This window comes from Zea mays, chromosome 1 (genome assembly GCF_902167145.1).
Source record: "Zea mays cultivar B73 chromosome 1, Zm-B73-REFERENCE-NAM-5.0, whole genome shotgun sequence".
In the NCBI taxonomy this organism is placed as follows: Eukaryota; Viridiplantae; Streptophyta; class Magnoliopsida; order Poales; family Poaceae; genus Zea; species Zea mays.
In genome coordinates, this window is record NC_050096.1 from 131,863,715 (window position 1) to 131,884,348 (window position 20,634).

Sequence of the window (20,634 nt, forward strand, 5' to 3'; positions counted from 1 at the left end):
TTAAAGAGTTAATAAAAAGCTAGGAATAAAAATAGATTTTCTAGTGTTATTATATCAATTTGGTTAATGGATGTAGTTGATGTCCTGCTGTGATATCTATGGTGTTTAATGCTTGGTTTTAAGTGTTTCATCCTTTTTAGCGTAGATTATATATATTATACACGTTATACATGTGCTCATACATGTGCATCATGCATCTCATGAGGTACGATAAATAATCGCGTGATGTGGAAGACGGTCCAAGTCGGCCCCAAGCGTGGGCTACTCCGCATGGTGAAGCTGAAGGACGAACGTAAGGATGGATGATCGGAACGAGTGCCAAGTTAAAAGATGATCGCCAAGTGGTCGCCACCTAACAAACACTAACCTAGTGTTACTCAGGCAAGCCCCGGTGCATGCAACCCCTTCCTTGTGTTTTTAAATACTTTTCGCACACTTTAAGTCTAGTGAAATGTGCATTAGGTTCATAGGAGTTGCTTGGAACCCTTTGATGCATTGCTTTCCTTGATATCCATACCTTTATAGATACTTCCGTGAAGTATCAAAAATATGATTTACAAAAATGCTTAGCCTTGCTTAGATCTTGTGGATAGAGGTTGTCCTCAGTCTAACCCAGGAGAGGATGGCTTCTACCTGCAAGAATATTTTCATTTGGAGCAATAGTGGGATCTTACTGCAAAGTTCCCTGTGATGCTCTTTCATCCTAAGGAACAGACACAATCCTGAGGATGAAAATACTTAAATTGAGACTTGGGTTAGGAACAGGTGATGTTCTACCCAGGTTGGTTAAGGATTAATGCGTATGTAGGCGTGCTGACCGAGGACCCTTTAACTGGTCACATGCCTCGTCATGGGTAAGCCTTGCCTCGGGCAGACTAAGGCCAGAATAAGATAACACGAAATGGGCGTGGAGCGGTGGCGAGAGTAGCGTGTACCCTCCATGGCAAGAGGCTGGACGGTGGTGTATCTGTGCTCTCGGTTTGCGTGAACCTGATCTGGTCTTAAGAACCCCAGTGGCGGGTTGACATATGCAAGGGTTAAGTGCTACATATGTCGTGTGATTGGAGATCCTCAGCTGAGTATAATCGATTCGGATCGCCGTACCTTCGCGGTTATGAAGACTTGGTCACTTTTCTACAACCTAAGTCAGGATATGAACACTATGGATAAAAATGATGTTGTAGTGATGAGATGTTGAAATTAGACTAGATGCAAATAGAGTCTATTAATACTTAATATGGCGTTAAAAGATTGAAAGTAAGGACTCACTTTAGTAAGCTACTTCTGCAAAAGAATAAGTTGATTTTTGCTAAAGCCTCTCCTTGACTCCTATTTATCCAGCATACCCTTGAGAGTCTTTTCCTTAGTCGGGTAAGACTTGCTGAGTAATTCCATACTCAGGGTTTTATTCCCTGTTGTTTTTCAGGTTCTAACTTTGTGCTGCTGTGATGGTGTTAAGTGCCGGTGGGCTCGGCCTTCTTATAAGTCTAAGTAACCCCTCTATACTTCTTAGTGAGGATGATCATTTGAGCTAGCATATATTTCAAACTTATACTTTTGTAATCACTCCGATAAAATAATGTAAATTTTTTTATAACCTATAAAATTTGGTAATAAGATTTCCGCTGCAAAAATGTTGTGTGTGTGATTTGTGTTACTTAATCCCGCGGTTCTGGTTGAAAGTGGTTTATCCGATGTCCTTGGGGCAATCGGACAGATCCTGTTGAGTTATCTGGTGCACATGCATGGCCGTCTGAGGTCTTTGGGACAAGGACAGGTGCATGTGGGCCCAATAACTTGGAGGTTCTGCCACAGCTGGTATCGGAGCTGGATTAAGTATCTACAGTCACATACGTATTTTTAAAACAAAAGTTTTGGTTTTGAAAAACCTATTTTCAACTAAACACATTGTTTGGTTTTGAAAAATAGTTTTGAAAAACTATAATGCTAGCGACATCCTCTGTTAAGCCCTAAACTAAGGACTATTAGGTGGCTTAGTTGAAAACCACTAACCCACAACCGGGTGGTTATTGCATACATGTGTATTGTTATTTTTGAAAACCATTCAGTTTTGAATGGATCGATGCCCAAGGTAAGGTGAGATGTGAGAGCATGACTGAACAAACGTCGGTCTAGGGAAGAGTATAAATAGCGCTTGATTATATACATGTTCTACATATGTATATATGAAGGCTGCGATGTGGAGTATTTACTTTTCTGGGAATTCAGTACCCCATGGATGTGTATGGGTATACAGACATGGGAATACTGAGAAGTGTAATGTACTTGTAACGACGCACCTACGCTCAGGTAAGAAGGTGAGTTACCATAATGGGTTGCCCTATGGTTAAAGTGTGGCAACGGCGCCTATGCGTGGCTCGGCGCTTAATGATGAGTTGGCCTCCATATAGCAATATATGGAGTATAAACTGTGATAAACTGTCATGTGTGAACTGCATCATTGAGAAATTGGGCTGTGATGGATTTTCTGCAGGTACACTAACCTCGAAAACGTATGTGTAGCTGACGACTAGCAAAATACCGTGAGAGTCGTAAGTATGCCACCGATATAGAACGTTATTGCCACAGTATGTTGGCAAAACTCGTGAGGACGCATAGGACGAGCATGCATCCTGATTGTTGCATCATGTTTGTCACCTATACACCCAAAATGCTTCTCTCATCCTTATTCCAGTAACCATTGATTGTAGATAATGTGGTGTAATGCTGAATTATGAACTTCGATGAAATAGGTGTCCCCCATTCTTTAGGTAACCTATTAAGGTCTTATATGGTGTTTGCTCTTGTGCTTAATGTGTCGATAGAAGGTTAGTGACTTGTTTGCCTAAACCCAAATCTAGGCCATGTTCTTAGTTGGTGAACCATGACCAAAGTTGATTTTTTTCGTTACCCCTCCTTGACCCAAACTTATACAAATAAATGCGTAGACAATTTCCTTATTGGACATAAAATGTACCTAAGCTTAAAACGAGGATCTCAAGTCATGTCTCCTTCTACAACCATAGTCTCCCATCGTACTCCTTTCATCAAGTTTAGATTATGGCCGTGTTTTGTTCATTTCATTGGGTCATAATCTATTTGGCTCTCTACTTGTAACCATTCTTACAGGTAGGGTATCTCCTTGTATATTGTCACCCTTGCCCAATCCATTGGTGTCGTGCGAGATTTCTTATTGGTTACGTCTGGTAATGGCGTTATGACTAAAACTGATGATGCCGCGACGAAACCGAGGGCCTTCTGTGTGTGCGCACACATGGTTGTGCTGCTCGGCACGCGCTGGTATCACAGTTAGTAGTTGTAATCCACTATGAGACTATGTCAATACGTTATCTTGGCACAATCTATTTTTGCTACGTGAGATTGTTATTGGTGCCAGTTCGGTAATGGTGTCATGGTTAATGACTTATGGTGCCGCAGCGAAACTGAGAGCCTCCTGTGAATGCGCACACAGGACTGTGCTACTCGTCGGATGCTGGTATCAAGGTCTCTGGTCATGATCCATTGTGGAACTACCCTGATGGTTATCTTCCGTGGACCTTCCCTTCAAATAATTTTTATATTGTTTGTGAAGTGATCAAGCAACATCTGTCATCTCCGTTGGATCAAAAGGGCATACCACTTTCATGTGTGGCCTTATTTCTTTTGATCTTGGTAGAGACTACTCATACAAGTTCCCTTTACGTCTTTTGTGTAAAGGTGAAACCTTGGAGCTTTTAGTGTTGGAAAACAACTAATTAGCTCTCAAATTGGAGATTAACTTTCCCCTGCTGCTGAGATGCAGGAGTTGTTCATTTGCTCCCCTATTTAATCCATGTATTTCCGAACCCTGTCCGTTCATCTCGCATGAAGAAACGGATGAACAACATGACCAAATGGATTTCTACCCAAATGCATGACCTTTTGCTAGCAAATGTGAACTCTCAACCCTTGGCTTACCGATGGTACTGAGAGGACCTACTCAATGTCAATGGTAGTTCAACAAGTTGGTTTTACTAACTTGTAACTGCCCCATGAACAAAGGTTGAGTTTAGAGATCGATTTGTCGAGTTATCTAAATTCACTTTGGCACAAACCATCCTGAGAAAGTACTTACAAAAACCAAGTTAATTCGACTAGTAACCACCTAGTCATCGTTCTAGTCATGCCTCGATTGCCTCACGTGTGCTTTTCCAGCATGAGTGATCAGTCGAGCCATGCCTAATGCTCGATAAAATGGACTGGTTGCAAAGTCCGCATCTATAGGTCCCCCCGCTGGTGATTCTCTAGAATCTATACCATCTTTCGTGGACTTGAATTCTCGGGTTAACCACATGTTAACCACGACAATATTCGACATCCACATCCGTCTCGTGTGCTACGAACTCACTGTGACCACTTGTTGGTAAACATCTTTCTGTGTGTTATGCCCAAGATGGTGCATCTGATTCTGTTTGGGTAAAATCGCGTATTTACCGCTCGCCCAATAGACTCAGGTAGTACAGTGTCATCAGAAAAAGCAAACTGCACACATAGAACCTTATGTGTTCTTTTGGCAGACGTCGTCTCTATTGGTGGACATTTCTCGATTAGCCTAAGGCAATACATGTTATGTCCACTAGAGAAACAACATCCTGAGACACTCGCCTTAAGTGGAAATGTCTCACGATTATCGCTGGTATGAACATGTGTTACATACTTCTCTACCCTTAGAAGTCTTTCGTTCTGAATCTCGGGACGAGATTCTTTTAAGGGGGGAGGGTTGTAACACCCCTGGTGTTTATATTCCGCTCGACAACGAGTATGGAATTAAGCACGTAATCAGTGGATAAAACGGATTGTTAATTTTAATCATCTTCGCTTATCGCGATTTTAATATCGCATCGGTGTCGTCTATCGCGAGCGCGACATCATTTTTATTTTTATCTATCCGGGCTCTTCCAAAATTTTTGTGTTCTTCGGAACATAGTTGTTCCGAAAATCGGTGCGTCCGGTGATTATTTAAAACTCATCGCCCGCGCGAATACGAATTCGGAAGTCCGAACTCACTCGGATGGTTTTATCCCGGATAAATTAAATTGAACTCGACAACTAAAATGTTCGGGGCAAAATAATTTGAATCGCGCATCGTCCAAGAGAAATCGTGCGTGAGGTTAGGATCCAAATCTTCAGACATAAACAATTATGAAACAATTCGATTCCCCATGTAAATTATCTGTTGACGTGGAATCGGGTGTCGACCGTGGATGAAACTATTTGATTCCAAATCAAATTGAACACAGTCTGAAATACTGTTGTTCACACCGTTCGGATTTGTTCTGACGATGTCTCATTCCGATCCAAAACTTTGGATGTAAATAACGGATGCAAATTCATCTAATAACGAAGCCGGAATCTGTTTAACTCGGTCCATTTACAACCTGTCCGGAACAAACTAGACCACTGTAATTAGTATTGATAACAAGTAATTGGTGAATGATTTAGTTCGCTAAATCATTAGACTGAAATGGGTACCCGTATAACGTGTTGACCAATTATGTTCATCGCTTAAAATCGTGATTCAAAAATATCTTCGATTGCCATTAAAAAAAAGAAAAGATAATCCAGAAAAAGAAAAAAAATCTTGTCTACGTTCCTATCCATAGCCGCTCAAGCACAGGTGAAAAAAAAATGCAGCCGACGTGTCTTCTTTATCCCCTTCCCCGCGCGCAGTTTCCTTATCCTCAATCTCCAGCCGCCGTGCATTCCCTACTCCCAGCTGCCCTCCCTGCTTCTCTCTTCCCCGCGGCTTCCATCCTCTACTCGCCATTGCAAGCCGTGCTCCCTCGCTGTGGGATTTCCCTCTGCCCGGCCGAGCTCGCCCCGGCCCCTTCCTGCTGCAGCTCACGACCCCCAGCTCCTCTGCTCGCTTGGAGCTCAAGCTTCCTCGTGCCGGTGCCCTGCGTATTCCCCGTCACATCCATGGCCGCACCCAGCTTGTCTCCCTTGAGCTCGCCCCTGCGCGTGCGTCCTCTTGTGTCGTCCCTACGTCGCGCGCGATCTTTTCTGTGCGTGCCAGCAGCCACGTCTCTCTGGTGTTTCCTCCCTGCGCGCGCGAAATTTCCTTGCTCGCTGGCGCTTGGTCCGTGCTCCACTGTGCCATGCTGTTTCTCTGCGCGCGTTAAGTTTCCGTGCCGAGTTTGCCTGGGTCGCAAGCCTGTGTGTCCTCGTCGTGCTTGCTGCTCGCCAAAACGTCCCATGTTGCAGCGTCCCTATTTCAGTATGTCATTCCACGTCGTTATCGTTTCTGTCGTGAGCTCGTCAGTCATCAACAAACAACCGTGGTCGTGTTCGTCAAGCTGTTGAACCCGTCCTCACTTGCTCGTAACTTCGTCATCGCCAGAGCCCTCACTAGATTCGTGTCCTCGCCAGCTCGCTTCATGTTTAATCTCGTTGTCGTCCTACGTGTCATCAAGAAATTCCAAGAGTCAAGTGAAGACGAAGCTAACCGAGTAATATTCACCGACTGCGCGACAAAAAGCTCGGACATCCTGCGCGACTCAAGTTCGATTCGTCAAAATTATTCAGACGAGGAAAAGATCTTCAGCAGTTGATTACCGAAGAAAAGAAGGCCCCTCGTGACGTCAACCGAAACCCGTAGCCGTGCTTCTGACTATCTCGTCAAATTAGTCAGGGTAAGCAGATTTGTTATTCGTGCGAGTGGATTAATAAATGATCTGACTAGGTCTAATATTTATTAGATTGCCTGAGTCATTTTAGTAAATTGGTCGATGTCGTAGGATAAAAGAGGTCTCAATAGGTCTCAGTGTTGCGGGACTGTAGGTGTTAAAAATGGGAAGTTTTATTAATATATAATATACACAATTTAAAGAGTTAATAAAAAGCTAGGAATAAAAATAGATTTTCTAGTGTTATTATATCAATTTGGTTAATGGATGTAGTTGATGTCCTGCTGTGATATCTATGGTGTTTAATGCTTGGTTTTAAGTGTTTCATCCTTTTTAGCGTAGATTATCTATATTATACTCGTTATACATGTGCTCATACATGTGCATCATGCATCTCATGAGGTACGATAAATAATCGCGTGATGTGGAAGACGGTCCAAGTCGGCCCCAAGCGTGGGCTACTCCGCATGGTGAAGCTGAAGGACGAACGTAAGGATGGATGATCTGAACGAGTGCCAAGTTAAAAGATGATCGCCAAGTGGTCGCCACCTAACAAACACTAACCTAGTGTTACTCAGGCAAGCCCCGGTGCATGCAACCCCTTCCTTGTGTTTTTAAATACTTTTCGCACACTTTAAGTCTAGTGAAATGTGCATTAGGTTCATAGGAGTTGCTTGGAACCCTTTGATGCATTGCTTTCCTTGATATCCATACCTTTATAGATACTTCCGTGAAGTATCAAAAATATGATTTACAAAAATGCTTAGCCTTGCTTAGATCTTGTGGATAGAGGTTGTCCTCAGTCTAACCCAGGAGAGGATGGCTTCTACCTGCAAGAATATTTTCATTTGGAGCAATAGTGGGATCTTACTGCAAAGTTCCCTGTGATGCTCTTTCATCCTAAGGAACAGACACAATCCTGAGGATGGAAATACTTAAATTGAGACTTGGGTTAGGAACAGGTGATGTTCTACCCAGGTTGGTTAAGGATTAATGCGTATGTAGGCGTGCTGACCGAGGACCCTTTAACTGGTCACATGCCTCGTCATGGGTAAGCCTTGCCTCGGGCAGACTAAGGCCAGAATAAGATAACACGAAATGGGCGTGGAGCGGTGGCGAGAGTAGCGTGTACCCTCCATGGCAAGAGGCTAGACGGTGGTGTATCTGTGCTCTCGGTTTGCGTGAACCTGATCTGGTCTTAAGAACCCCAGTGGCGGGTTGACATATGCAAGGGTTAAGTGCTACATATGTCGTGTGATTGGAGATCCTCAGCTGAGTATAATCGATTCGGATCGCCGTACCTTCGCGGTTATGAAGACTTGGTCACTTTTCTACAACCTAAGTCAGGATATGAACACTATGGATAAAAATGATGTTGTAGTGATGAGATGTTGAAATTAGACTAGATGCAAATAGAGTCTATTAATACTTAATATGGCGCTAAAAGATTGAAAGTAAGGACTCACTTTAGTAAGCTACTTCTGCAAAAGAATAAGTTGATTTTTGCTAAAGCCTCTCCTTGACTCCTATTTATCCAGCATACCCTTGAGAGTCTTTTCCTTAGTCGGGTAAGACTTGCTGAGTAATTCCATACTCAGGGTTTTATTCCCTGTTGTTTTTCAGGTTCTAACTTTGTGCTGCTGTGATGGTGTTAAGTGCCGGTGGGCTCGGCCTTCTTATAAGTCTTAGTAACCCCTCTATACTTCTTAGTGAGGATGATCATTTGAGCTAGCATATATTTCAAACTTATACTTTTGTAATCACTCCGATAAAATAATGTAAATTTTTTTATAACCTATAAAATTTGGTAATAAGATTTCCGCTGCAAAAATGTTGTGTGTGTGATTTGTGTTACTTAATCCCGCGGTTCTGGTTGAAAGTGGTTTATCCGATGTCCTTGGGGCAATCGGACAGATCCTGTTGAGTTATCTGGTGCACATGCATGGCCGTCTGAGGTCTTTGGGACAAGGACAGGTGCATGTGGGCCCAATAACTTGGAGGTTCTGCCACATCCACGGTGAGCCTTTCTTCAATTCCTTGCACGAGTAGACTCCTTAGCACCCCGTGAAGCTTCCCGTGCCCTTGGATTGAACCCTACCACCGTGAGCAGGCCGGAGCACACACCGCCGATGAGCTCGACCGCCTGCGCACGTGGACCTGCCGATTCCGGCCATCACCGTCGTCGAGTCGTACCTCGTCGTGACCGCAAGGACTTCCCGAAGCCAACCCTGTCCTTCGCCGGACCTCCCTCGCCGCCGGTAAGCCGCGTCGCCCTATTTACTTCCGCGGGTACTGTTCAAAAGGGGGGAGGGACCTCGGGGAAGAAGGAATAGAAGTCAGGGGTTTTTTTGAATTGTCAGAGACTCAGATGAATAGTTGCGCAGGGGTATAAGTTAAAGGATTGTTTTAGGAAAAGCCCAGGGTCCTCGGTGTAAACTGGTTTTCCAGAAAACCTTTTAAACATTTCTCATTTAAATACAAACAGAACTTGTAAAATTCATAACATCAGTTTTATTCAACCAAATTGAGTCAAACCAATTTTGGTAGGTTTTGAATAATGTGAACTACTTAGGAAAAATACAAAACCCCCTAAGTGTTGCAGAAGAATTTAAAGTTCTGAATTAAATAGTGTTCTGGCCAAAAGCTAAATAAAAGAGGGAAAATAGTTACACTGTTAGACTAGGGTTAAGAAAAATCAGAGAAGTACTTAATCACTCCCTAATCTGTTTAAAAATAAAAAACCTCCCAGTACACCAAATTAAGGTAGGGTTTACCATTTAAAATCATTTTAGCTCAAAATTAAAGAAAATAGAAAAGGTAGTTTAAAATAAGAACCAGGGGGCAACCACATTTTTGCTAGCTCACTTATTTAGTATAGTTCACTAGAAAAATTTTATTAGACCCTCTATTAGTGCAAAAGAAATGCATTTCCTTTTATTTTATGAAAACAATGAAAACTTAGGAAAAATCTTAGAAAAATAATCCTGAGGAGAAACCACCCCAGCCTTGGGATAACTAATATTTTGTTATTATGAATATAGGAAAAATATGAGTTCTGTTGTTTGACATTTTTCAAATAACAAGTTAGTTATAAGTACCTTTTTGGCATTAAACTTTAGAAAATCACAACTAAATATTCAATAGGTCTTTTTCTGTGATTTTTAACACAGAGGCCTAATATCACATATGAATCTTGACAAAAATAAAAATTAGTGCAGAGACTTCACGTAAAATAGAGCTATAGTATAAAGTGCCTTTTTCCCCTTACTTTTGATAATTTTACACAAGTAGTGTCTGAATTAATTTCAGCGTCAAACTCCTAGAATAACCAACAATAGTAAATTTTACCAACTATAATTTTTATAACATTTTTGGAAAATGTTAACTGACCATGATAGTTTAAAAATGCTTAAGTAGAAGCATAATAGAAAGAAACATGAAATTTTGTGAGAAATGGAAAATGTACAACCAAACCTCCCAAGGGGCTCATGGAGCATAAAAATATAATTAAGAAGTGTGACTTCCTTCAAAATCTCAAAGATGAAAGTCTAAAACCCTTAAGTATACCCAAAAGAAACCCTACAATCTCACTCAACTTAGTACTATTTTACCCTGCATAACCTTTACAATTTATCGTGTCATTAATAAGCATATATCTTATTCATTGCATTCGATAGACTGTAATCTCGCTGACAGAGAGTACATCCTCGTGCCGGAGCAATGAGTTGCTCAGGAGGTAGCCCAGGATCCAGCACCAGAGCCTACCATCGAGGATCTGCCTGCCCCAGCTTTGGAAGGCAAGCCCGGGTTTTATGCATAACCTACTTATTGTGCTATTTTACTACACTTATTGTTTGTAGGTTTGAATGTGCACTTAAGTGTAGGAGTTGTTTGGAACTTTAGTTGCATGACTCAGGATTCCCTTTGAGATGGATATTAGTATGCTAGGTCGAGTAGCTGCTTTACTAATTAGGGATCTCGGTAGAAGTCGAGTGATTTTTCTAGCACTCGCGCGAGGTCACGAATTGGTTGTATCCATTATTATATCATAATGATGTTCATCTGTGGACAACAATCCATGGGGATTGGTTGTCTACGAGACGGAAAAAATTGGAATAATGATTAAGGTGTGGTACCGTGTGTCAAGCGTTTGAACGTACTAAACATATGCCAAGAAATATGGTAAATCGGTAATCCTAGTACCTGAGTGAACCTGCCTTCAGATTGCCCTCCTCACGCGACCTGAGACGTGGTCTCCCATTCCGGTTATGGTGGGTACAAGTGTGGTCACTGCACAACGGCAGTCGGGGTCAGTGAGGCATTGTACGCCAAGGCGGTGAGCCCCTTTCTGTTGCCAGGGGATCGATGGGGACGGTTGATGTGTGTGGGAACGGAGTGCCTCGCCACCTCGTGTGTTTAGGTTTACCTTGCAAGGTTGAAACTCGATTCGAATCGTCTGCTTCTCGCAGCTAATGACTTGGCAAAAGTTGTTGATTGCTAAATGCTTGATACCATGTATGATTAGATAAGTACACATTTAGTCTTAAGAGAGTCACACTAAAACTTGAAAAAGATAAAACTTGATTTTAGACTCAGCTAGTGCTTTTGGCAAACCAAACCCCTCAGCCAAACAGCTGCATGTCTAGAGGTAGAGGAGTAGACTCCTCACACCGGGTAAGTCTAGCTGAGTATTAGTATACTCAGTCTTGCTTGTGGCATAATTTTACAGGTTCTCTGGAGGACATGGTTGCTGGAGTGACTTGGCCGTCCATCTTGCCACCTGGTTGGACAGTCGAGTGAGACCCTACCTCAGCAGAGGAGGAGCATGAGGAGTGATGGGATAGGCTTCCCCATCTCTTTGTTTTTTATCGTTAGTTTTATTCCGCTGCATTTCGAACAATGATCACTGCTTTTGTTAACACTCCGATGATGTTGTAATAAATTAATTACTCCTTAATGTTTGGTTTTATGTTTTATTGTATTTGCTCTGTGCCTCACCATCGAGTGAGTATGTGGTACTTGATCCTGTTAGTGGCCTCATCGGACTAGATCCGAGGGACTGACGTTTTATTATTATTTAAGTGTGGTCTAGCCTCTAAGGTGGGACTTAGACACTTAAGTTGGAATAATTCGAGCGGTTCCACCACAATTATGATATACTGAGATGATGAAGGTATGTCCTTCATAACCTTCGTCTGAAGATCATTATATCCTAACGGAGATAATGCTTCGAAGGACGAAGGTTTTTAACCATTAACATTTTGTATTGCCTTGTTCTTAACTCATAGCATTTGAGAACAAGTCCCCAACAATTCCTTTTATAGATACTTCTTGTGAAGTATCAAATATGATTTACAAAATTGCTTAGCCCTGCCTAGAGGTAAATCTTGCAGACAGAGTTTGTCCTTTACACTAATGCCTAGCTCAGGTTTATCCTGAGGAAGGATGGGTTCTACCTGCAAGAATATTTTCATTGGGAGCGTGATGGGATCTTACTGCAAAGTTCCCTATAATGCTCTTTTCATCCTAAGGAACAGAAAACAATCCTAAGGATGGAAATACTTAAATCGAGACTTGGGTTAGGAACAGGTGATGTTCTACCCAGGTTGATTAAGGATTATAGTGAATGTAGGCTTGTTAATCGAGGACCTTTTAACTAGCCACATGCCTCGTCATGGGTAAGCTTTGCCTCGGTCGGAAGAATACTAGAAAGGCCAACACACAATGGGAGTGGAGAGATGGCGAGAGTAGCGTGTACCCTCCGTGGCAAGAGGCTGGACGGTGGTGTATCTGTGCTCTCAGTTGGCGTGAACCCGGTCTGGTCTTGAGAAACCCGGTGGCGAGTTGACATATGCAAGGGTTAAGTGCTACATATGTCGTGTGGTTGGAGATCCCCAGCTGGGTATTAATCGATTCGGATCACTGTTACTTCTTGGATATGAAGACTTGGTCACTGCCCTGCAATCTAAGTCATGGATGGAACCATAATGAGCAAAAATCATGTTGTATCGATTAATGTGAAGATGAAATTAGGCTAGATGCAAACAAGGTCTATTAATACTTAATCTAGCATTAAAATGTTGAAAGTAAGGACTCATTTTAGTAAGCTTTCTGCAAACTATTAAAGTTGATTCTTGCTAAAAGCCTTTCCTTGATTCCCAAATCCAGCATATCCTTGAGAGTCTTTTTCCTTAGTCGGGTAAGACTTGCGAAAGTACACTCCGTACTCGGGGTTTTCAAACCCATGTTGTTGCAGGTATTAGATTTGTGCTGTTGTGGATGGTGTTAAGCGCTAGTGGGCACGACCTTCTTATAGGTTAAAGTAACCCTTCTATACTTCTTATTGAGGATTGTCATTGAGCTAGCATATATTTCAAACTTATAAATAATTTATAACATTTCAAAGTTTATTTCTTTGAATCACTTTTGTTATCACTCCGATAAATATAATTTAAATTGTTGTAACTTGTAACTTTTTGCAATAAAGAAATTCCGCTGCAAAATGTTGGTGTGTGATTTGTGTTTACTTAGTCTTGCGATCTTGGTTGTAAGTGGTTTATCCGGGGTCCTTGTGACACTCGAACGGATCATGTTAATTTATCTAGTGCACATGCATAGCGATCTGAGGTCTTTGAGACAGGGGCAGGTGCATGTGGGCCCAATAACTTGGCAGGTTCTGCCACGTTTACTGTTGACCATAAGGCAAGCTGTCGAGGACTAAACAATCTTTTCTCCTTTAGGTCAGTTTCTTCTTTTATCATCGTTGTCGCGCTAAGCCGAAGCTCCTTCAACCACAGCTTCGGAGCTAGTTAGTCCTTCGTTCAGACTGCATCTTTATACCACGCACACCTTCATCTCAAAGTCGAAGCCTCCTATAACGGTCTATGTCATACTGAAAAACATGTTAGTTAAGTTTTTTGAGGACCTTCGGAAGAGGAAGGCCCCCAACAGTAGCCCCTGGCAGTATTAATTAGTTTTTGCATTTAACAAATTCTGACTGCGACGTGAACGAAGGCCTTTAGCCGAAGGTCCAAAAAAACACCTTCCCTTCGCTAGAATAGCGAAAGTCAATGACATGTAGGGCCCGCCAAGTTGCAATACGCTGGGCATATAAATAGGAACCTGCAGCGATAGCAATTGTTGCATCTTTCACTTGTTTGTGCTATTATTTCAAGCTTGAAATTTGTTGCTGTCAGATTTCGCTTGACCTGTGAGCTTCGTCATTTACACAAGTGCTCGTTAGACACCTGAAGAGAAGATGTCTGAGGAGAAAAAGGTTGTGGACCCTATTCTAGCTGGGTTTTACGAAGCTATGGAAAAGACAAACACAGAAAAGATTATGAATGAAATATTAGCTGGGTTGTCTGAGGATTCTGATGACAGCGAGAACTTTGATGTGGAAAGTGGGAACGAAGATGCCGAAGATCGGCCCTGGCGGCCAAGTCATACTATCTTCGGAAAGTCGTCCATCAAATAGAGTCAGATTGATGCCATGAAGGGAAGATATTTCCGAGATATGTCCATTGTGAGAGTTGGAGGGGATAGTGCTGCCCCTGCTCCCGAAGAAGATGAAGTGGTTGTTTACAGGAGCTTCATGAAGACAGGGCTTCGGTTCCCGTTAAGCAAATTCCTGGTTGAAGTGCTGAAGACCTTCGAAATTTGCCTTCATCAGATTTCCCCTGAGGCCATTATCAGGATGGGGGTTTTTGTTTGGGCGATGAGGAGCCAAGGGCTAGAACCAAGCGCAAAGTGCTTCTGTAACATGCATGAGCTACTGTACGAGACGAAGGCCACTAGCAAGGAGCAATATCACAACAATTTCAGTTGCTATGGCTTTGTTCCTCGTTCTGATATATGTTATCCAATTCCAACATTTCGAAAAAGGTGGCCCGGGGCCTGGATGGAGGAATGGTTTTATGTAAAGAATAATCTGATTGAAAGGGAAAACATAAAGGGGATTATCCAACGCCCTATCTGGTCTCGCTTCGGCATCAGAAGGCCGGCTACTGCGCTTGGGAACGATATCGAAGCCTGCCAGAAGGCTTTCAATAATGTTTGCGCCTTTGTTGGCACAAGAGACCTAGTTCAGGAGCACATAGCCTACAGAGTGTGGCCTCTTGTGAATGACTGGGAGAGGCCGAAGGAGACTGCTGCCGGGTCCAGTCAAGGTGGTTTGGTTTACTTGAAATACACCTTCAGATATAGAGACTAGTTTGACGAGCCGAATGATGACTGGCTGACCTGTGTTGAGGCGACTAGCAGTGAGTTGCTTGGGGCGTACACGAGAGCCGAAGATGATGCCATGACCTTAGCCTTCGGAGGGCGAGGCAAGAAAAGGTTGAACAGAGTTTTTGACATTATCGGCTTCATGTACCCGGACTACACTTACCCCTCGCGAAAGCAAGGGAAGAAAAGGAAAGTTGCCGCTTCGGCTATCTCTCTTGTGCTGAAAGGCAAAAAGATTAAGGTTTTAATGCACCGACCTAGGTATATTGAAACAGCCACGGTGCCAAAGCTTGGTGAATGGACATCTTCCATCGCGGAGCCAGGACAGTCTGCCCCTATCGGCCTAAGCGCCAAAGAATCGGCTGTAGTGCCAAAGGTTGCTGCAACCGGGTCGGCCGAAGCGCCGAAACATACTACCGAAGCTAAAGGAAAGGCAGCCGAGAAGCCAGACCGAGAGAAAACGGCAGGACCACCGGAGCCAGAATTGCCGAAGGTGTTAAAAGCTCCTGCAATAACTCCCAAGAGGAGGAGGATGGCAAGCGTGCTGGACGCTGTCATGGAGACGACAAGGGCATTATCTCCTGCCCCTGCGAAGAAGGTTGCCGAAGCTGCTACAACTCGCGCTGAAACCGAAGTTGGGCCCTCAGTGCCCACTGAGGCAGAGCCTACTGGAACTGAGAAACAACCAAAGGACCTTCAGACATTGGTTTGACTCTGAAGAAAAAAGACGTGCCCGAAATAGTTAAATCTCCTACCCCCGAAGCACCCTCCGAAGATCTTGACTTTATTATACGACATGCTTCGGGTAAAAGGTTGTCTGAAGAAGAAATTGCGGAAGCCAAACACTACACCCGGGAACTGAAGTACCCAAAGAGGGCCTTGGTGTACAATGGCACCGACAAATATGATTTCCTATATTGTCTCCCAGACAACAAGGAAATATCCGTTTGCCGGGAGATGGCCAAAAATATGGGATTTCCGAAGCTTGAAGTTGGCCTCTCTGCCATGTCGAAGGATGACCTCGCAGAAATCCTTGCGTACAATAGCCTGAAGGTACGGAAGCTATAGACTTATAGACAGATTATTTCTTGTGTCCTTTATTCTTGTGCTGATCCTTTGTCTCCCTTCTTTTTGCAGGGCTTAATTCTTAGCAACACTTTGCGAGCATAGAAGAATGTTGAAGATGAAAGCTGCCAGATAGCCCTTGGCAACCTTCGATCAGAGGTTATCAGACTGAGGAACGAAGCTACAGAGAAAGACAAAATTCTGCTTTCCTTAGTGGACAAAGTGAAGAAAGACGAGGCAAAATTTAATGCTCAATCCGAAGCCCATAAAGCCGAAGTTGAGAACCTTCAGAAAAAACTTGCCGAGGCTAATGAAAATTTTGAAGTTGCAAAAGTAAAGCAAGAAATAAGTGAATGGTCGAATGCTAGGGTGGAAAAGGATGTTGAGGAGCTTCGTTAATCCAAGGAGAGATGCTTTGAGAAATCCTTGGATTGCGTAAGAAAACTAAAAACCAGCTTTGCCAAGGTGGGTGCATATTCTTCAGAAGAAAAGTTCATTCGAGGTGACCCCGAGGGAGTCATTGATTGGATAAGTGAAAAAGCCGAAGCCTTTGAAGAGATCCTTAATGATCGTGGGGATATTTGTGCCTTCGCCGGCGCTCGAGGGGTTGCGGCAATTCTAGAGAAGGCTAGTTATGACCATGTTAAAGCTGAGAAATTTGCTATTTTGCCACTCTCAATTTTGGCTGCCTGTTATTATGCCATCCCGTGTCTATGACTGGTGGGACCGTCTGTGTCTATGATTTGTGGGTCCGATGGCATACTGGCGAAGCCCATAAATGATAATGGCAAAATTGCCAATGGCTCTGTTAAAGCTGCAGCCCAGACCGAAGTCGTCATCTCTACAGACGAAACGAAGGACCCGTCGGTCAAAGCCACTTTGGTGGGCGGGAAATTTTATTCTAATGTCTGGGTGAATGGTGGCCGAAGAATCCCATGATGCTAGAGAAGAAGCTAAGCGGGCCGAAGAAGTTTCCGAGCGCGCAAGGCGTTTAGGTATTATTATTGAATTTTAGCTTCGGTGTTTGTTTTCTGGCTTCGGACTAACGATTTGTTTACTACAGCTGAACTCTCTCTGCTGCCCGAGCCATACGACCCCCAGGTCGATCCTGTTATGAAAGAGGCGCTGGATGTGATGAGTGTTGCCAATTCTATCGTCGACGAAGTCGTCGATAGACTACTAAATGAGGCCGCCGAGAAAATTCTCAAAGAAGACTAGGCTTTTGTTGTGATGATACAATGTAACATTTGTGTATGAAACAATTATCAAACAATGTAACATTTTTGTATGAAACAATTATCAAACAATGTAACATTTGTGTATGTTAATGTAATATATTTCTTTGCGATGCATGAAATTTATGCACATACCATCTTTGAGCCTTCGGCGAAAAAACCTCTTCCGTTCTTTTCATGCTTCGTAAAGAAAACCCCTTTTATAGCAAAGCTATTGTGTGACACTGTTGTCAACAGGCTTTCCAGGTAAGATTGTGTTAGCCGAAGGTTTGCTTCGTGCCTCAGTACACTTTCATTCATCAAGTTATTGCCGAAGGTTTGCTTCGTGCTCAATCTTTGCTATCGATGAGGTATGATGTATGATGTAATGCTATGAGGAATGATGCAATGATATGATGCAACATGATGTTTATGCCGAATACACACGCCCACACTGAAACACTCAAGACTCTGCATCCCCTTGGGGACGTCTTTGCAGTCTTTAAGCTCTGCATCCCCTTGGGAACGACTTTGGAGCTTCTTCACCTTATATTTCAGTGGTATTTAAGCTCGGCATCCCCTTAGGAACGACTTTGGAGCTTCTTCACCTTCTATTTCGGTGGTATTTAAGCTCTGCATCCCCTTAGGAACGACTTTGGAGCTTATTCACCTTATATTTCGGTGGTATTTTGGCTCTGCATTCCCTTAGGAACGATTTTTGAGCTTCAGAACTTACTCTGCGCTCCCTTAGGAACGACTTTTGCAGCTTCAAAACTTACTCCGCTCCCTTAGGAACGACTTTTGTAGCTCCGAAACTTACTCTGCGCTCCTTTAAGAACGACTTTTGTAGCTTCGAAACTTATTCTGTGCTCCCTTAGGAACGACTTTTGTAGCTCCGGAATTTTGTTAAGAGGAAGCATTTCACTTAATGATAGAAACACTATTATTACATGAAATAAAAAATTAGTCCTTCGTGACTTGTTTTCATACAAGAGGAATAAAACGGCAGAAAAGATAGGATATTCTTCAGTAGATGTGCTTGGATTCAGGCACAGTACTATTGACTCTGTGAGCTTTGGACTCCTCCCAAAAATCGCGCTGCTGCTGAGCGTGTTGGTGCCCTTCTGGCTGCTGGCTTTGGGCCAGAGTAGGTGGTAGCGGTGGTGGTTGTGGGCGCTGGGCCCAGGAAGCTTGAGAGTGGCTTGCCGAAGCAACAGAAGTCGTAGGTTGTTGATTACCTACATATTCTAGTTCATAGGGAGAATAGCACAAAGCAGTATGTAGGACCTGCTTCGGCTGATTCTATCGTGCCTCAGCTTCGGCAATCTCTTTTTGTTTCTAAATTATTACTTGGCATGTTCTTGTGGTGTGGCCTTTATCTTCGCCGCAGAACAAGCAAAACAATCTTCTAGGATGATCTCTGTATCTTCCTCCGAAGCCTCTACCGCCTCTGCCTCTTGGGGTTGGCGGCCTGAAGGAGCTTTGTTATGGCTGTGAAGACTGGGAGTTGTGTTGCTGCCTTTGAGGTTGACTTCCTCTATCATCACTTGGGTTGGAATTATGGATCGACCTGACGTGCCTGGGGTGAATTCTTCCTCCGAAGCCCCTGACCATCTCAGAAAACCAGTATGCTTCTTCCCTTCTTTTGCAGAAATCATTGTCGGCCCCGATATACTCATCCATCTTTTGAAGAAGTTCTCTAAGGTTTGTGGGGGCTTCCTGGCAAAATATTGAGCCGTAGGTCCTGGCCGAAGCTCCTTGATCATGGCCTCAATGACAATTTCATTGGGCACTGTAGGCCCTTGTGCTATTAGACGCATGAATTTTCAGACATACGCCTGAAGGTACTCCTCATGGTCTTGTGTGCACTGAAACAAAGCCTGAGCAGTGACTAGGTTCGTCTGAAAGCCTTGGAGCTAGTGATTAGCATATCCTTGAGCTTCTGCCATGATGTGATTGTCCCTGGCCGGTGAGACGAGTACCAAGTTTGTGCTACGCTTTTGACTGCCATGACGAAGGATTTCGCCATGACTGCAGTATTGCCCCCATATGAAGATATGGTTGCCTCATAGCTCATTAGGAACTGCTTCGGGTCTGAGTGCCCATCATACATAAGAAGCTTAGGTGGCTTGTATGTGATGGGGGCCATGGGGTAGCCTGCAATTCTGCTGCCAAAGGAGAAGCATCATCGAAAGCAAAATTGCCATGATGAAAATCACCATATCATTCATCATCATTGTATGAATTCTCTTGCCGAAGCTCCCTGTGATGGGGCCTTCGATCTTGGTCTTCCTCGGTGAGATGGCGCATTTCTTCAGCGGCCTCATCAATGTTTCTCTGGAGATCAACGAGCCGAAGCATTTTCTCTCTCTCTTCTTTTGAACCTATTGATGGATGGCTTCGAGGTCCCTGATCTCTTGGTCCAGTTCCTCCTCCTGAGGTGTTGGGCTAGTAGCCTTGCTCTTCTGGCTTCTAGCTTCGCGTAGCGTCTCTTGATTAACATCCAGCGGCTACAGTGCAGCCCCTGGCCCGACTGTCTTCTTCGGCGGCATGACGAAGGTCGATGCTTGCCGAAGGTGGTCGAATGAGTTCACCGGAGGTGGGCGCCAATGTTGGTCCTTGTTCTCAGATGCTATACACCAAGAAAAAAGCAACACAATTGTTATTGATTAGTGACCTTCAACCTTCAAAGCATTATCTCCCTTAAGATATAATGATCTCTAGACGAAGGTCGTGAAGGACATACCTTCATCATTTTAGTGAGAAAAGATACGAATAAAGACATACGAAACACAAAAAGAATATAAACAATCATTCCAAATCATTAGATTATTCATCTCTTTATTTCATAAACATGAATAAACATCAATAGTAATCATATTACATTTGTACCTTCAGCTTGATAGAAGGTAAAAGAGCGGAAGTGACGCAGGAGTGATTACAAGTCAGCATAAACAGTACGGTGTTATTGTTCATCTATTTATAGGCACAGGACACAGCCTGAACAAAATTACATTCATGTCCCTGACATTTACTGTTGACCATAAAGCAAGCTGACAAGGACTAAACAGTCTTTTCTCCTTTAGGTCGGTTTCTCCTTTTATCATCTTTGTCACGCTACGCCAAAGCTCCTTCAGCCACAGCTTCAGAGCTAGTTCGTCCTTCGTTCAGACTGCATCTTCATAGCATGCACACCTTCATCTGAAAGTCGAAGCCTCCTGTAACGGTCTATGTCATACTGAAAAACATGTTAGTTAAGTTTTTTGAGGACCTTCGGAAGAGGAAGGCCCCCAACACTCATCTAGTCTAAAATTATTATTCTAGAACTTGAAAATCTAAAACTTGATTTTAGACTCGGCTAGTGCTTTTGGCAAACCAAACCCCTCAGCCAAACAGCTTCATGGTCTAGAGGTAGAGGAGTATACTCCTCACACCGGGTAAATCTAGCTGAGTATTAGTATACT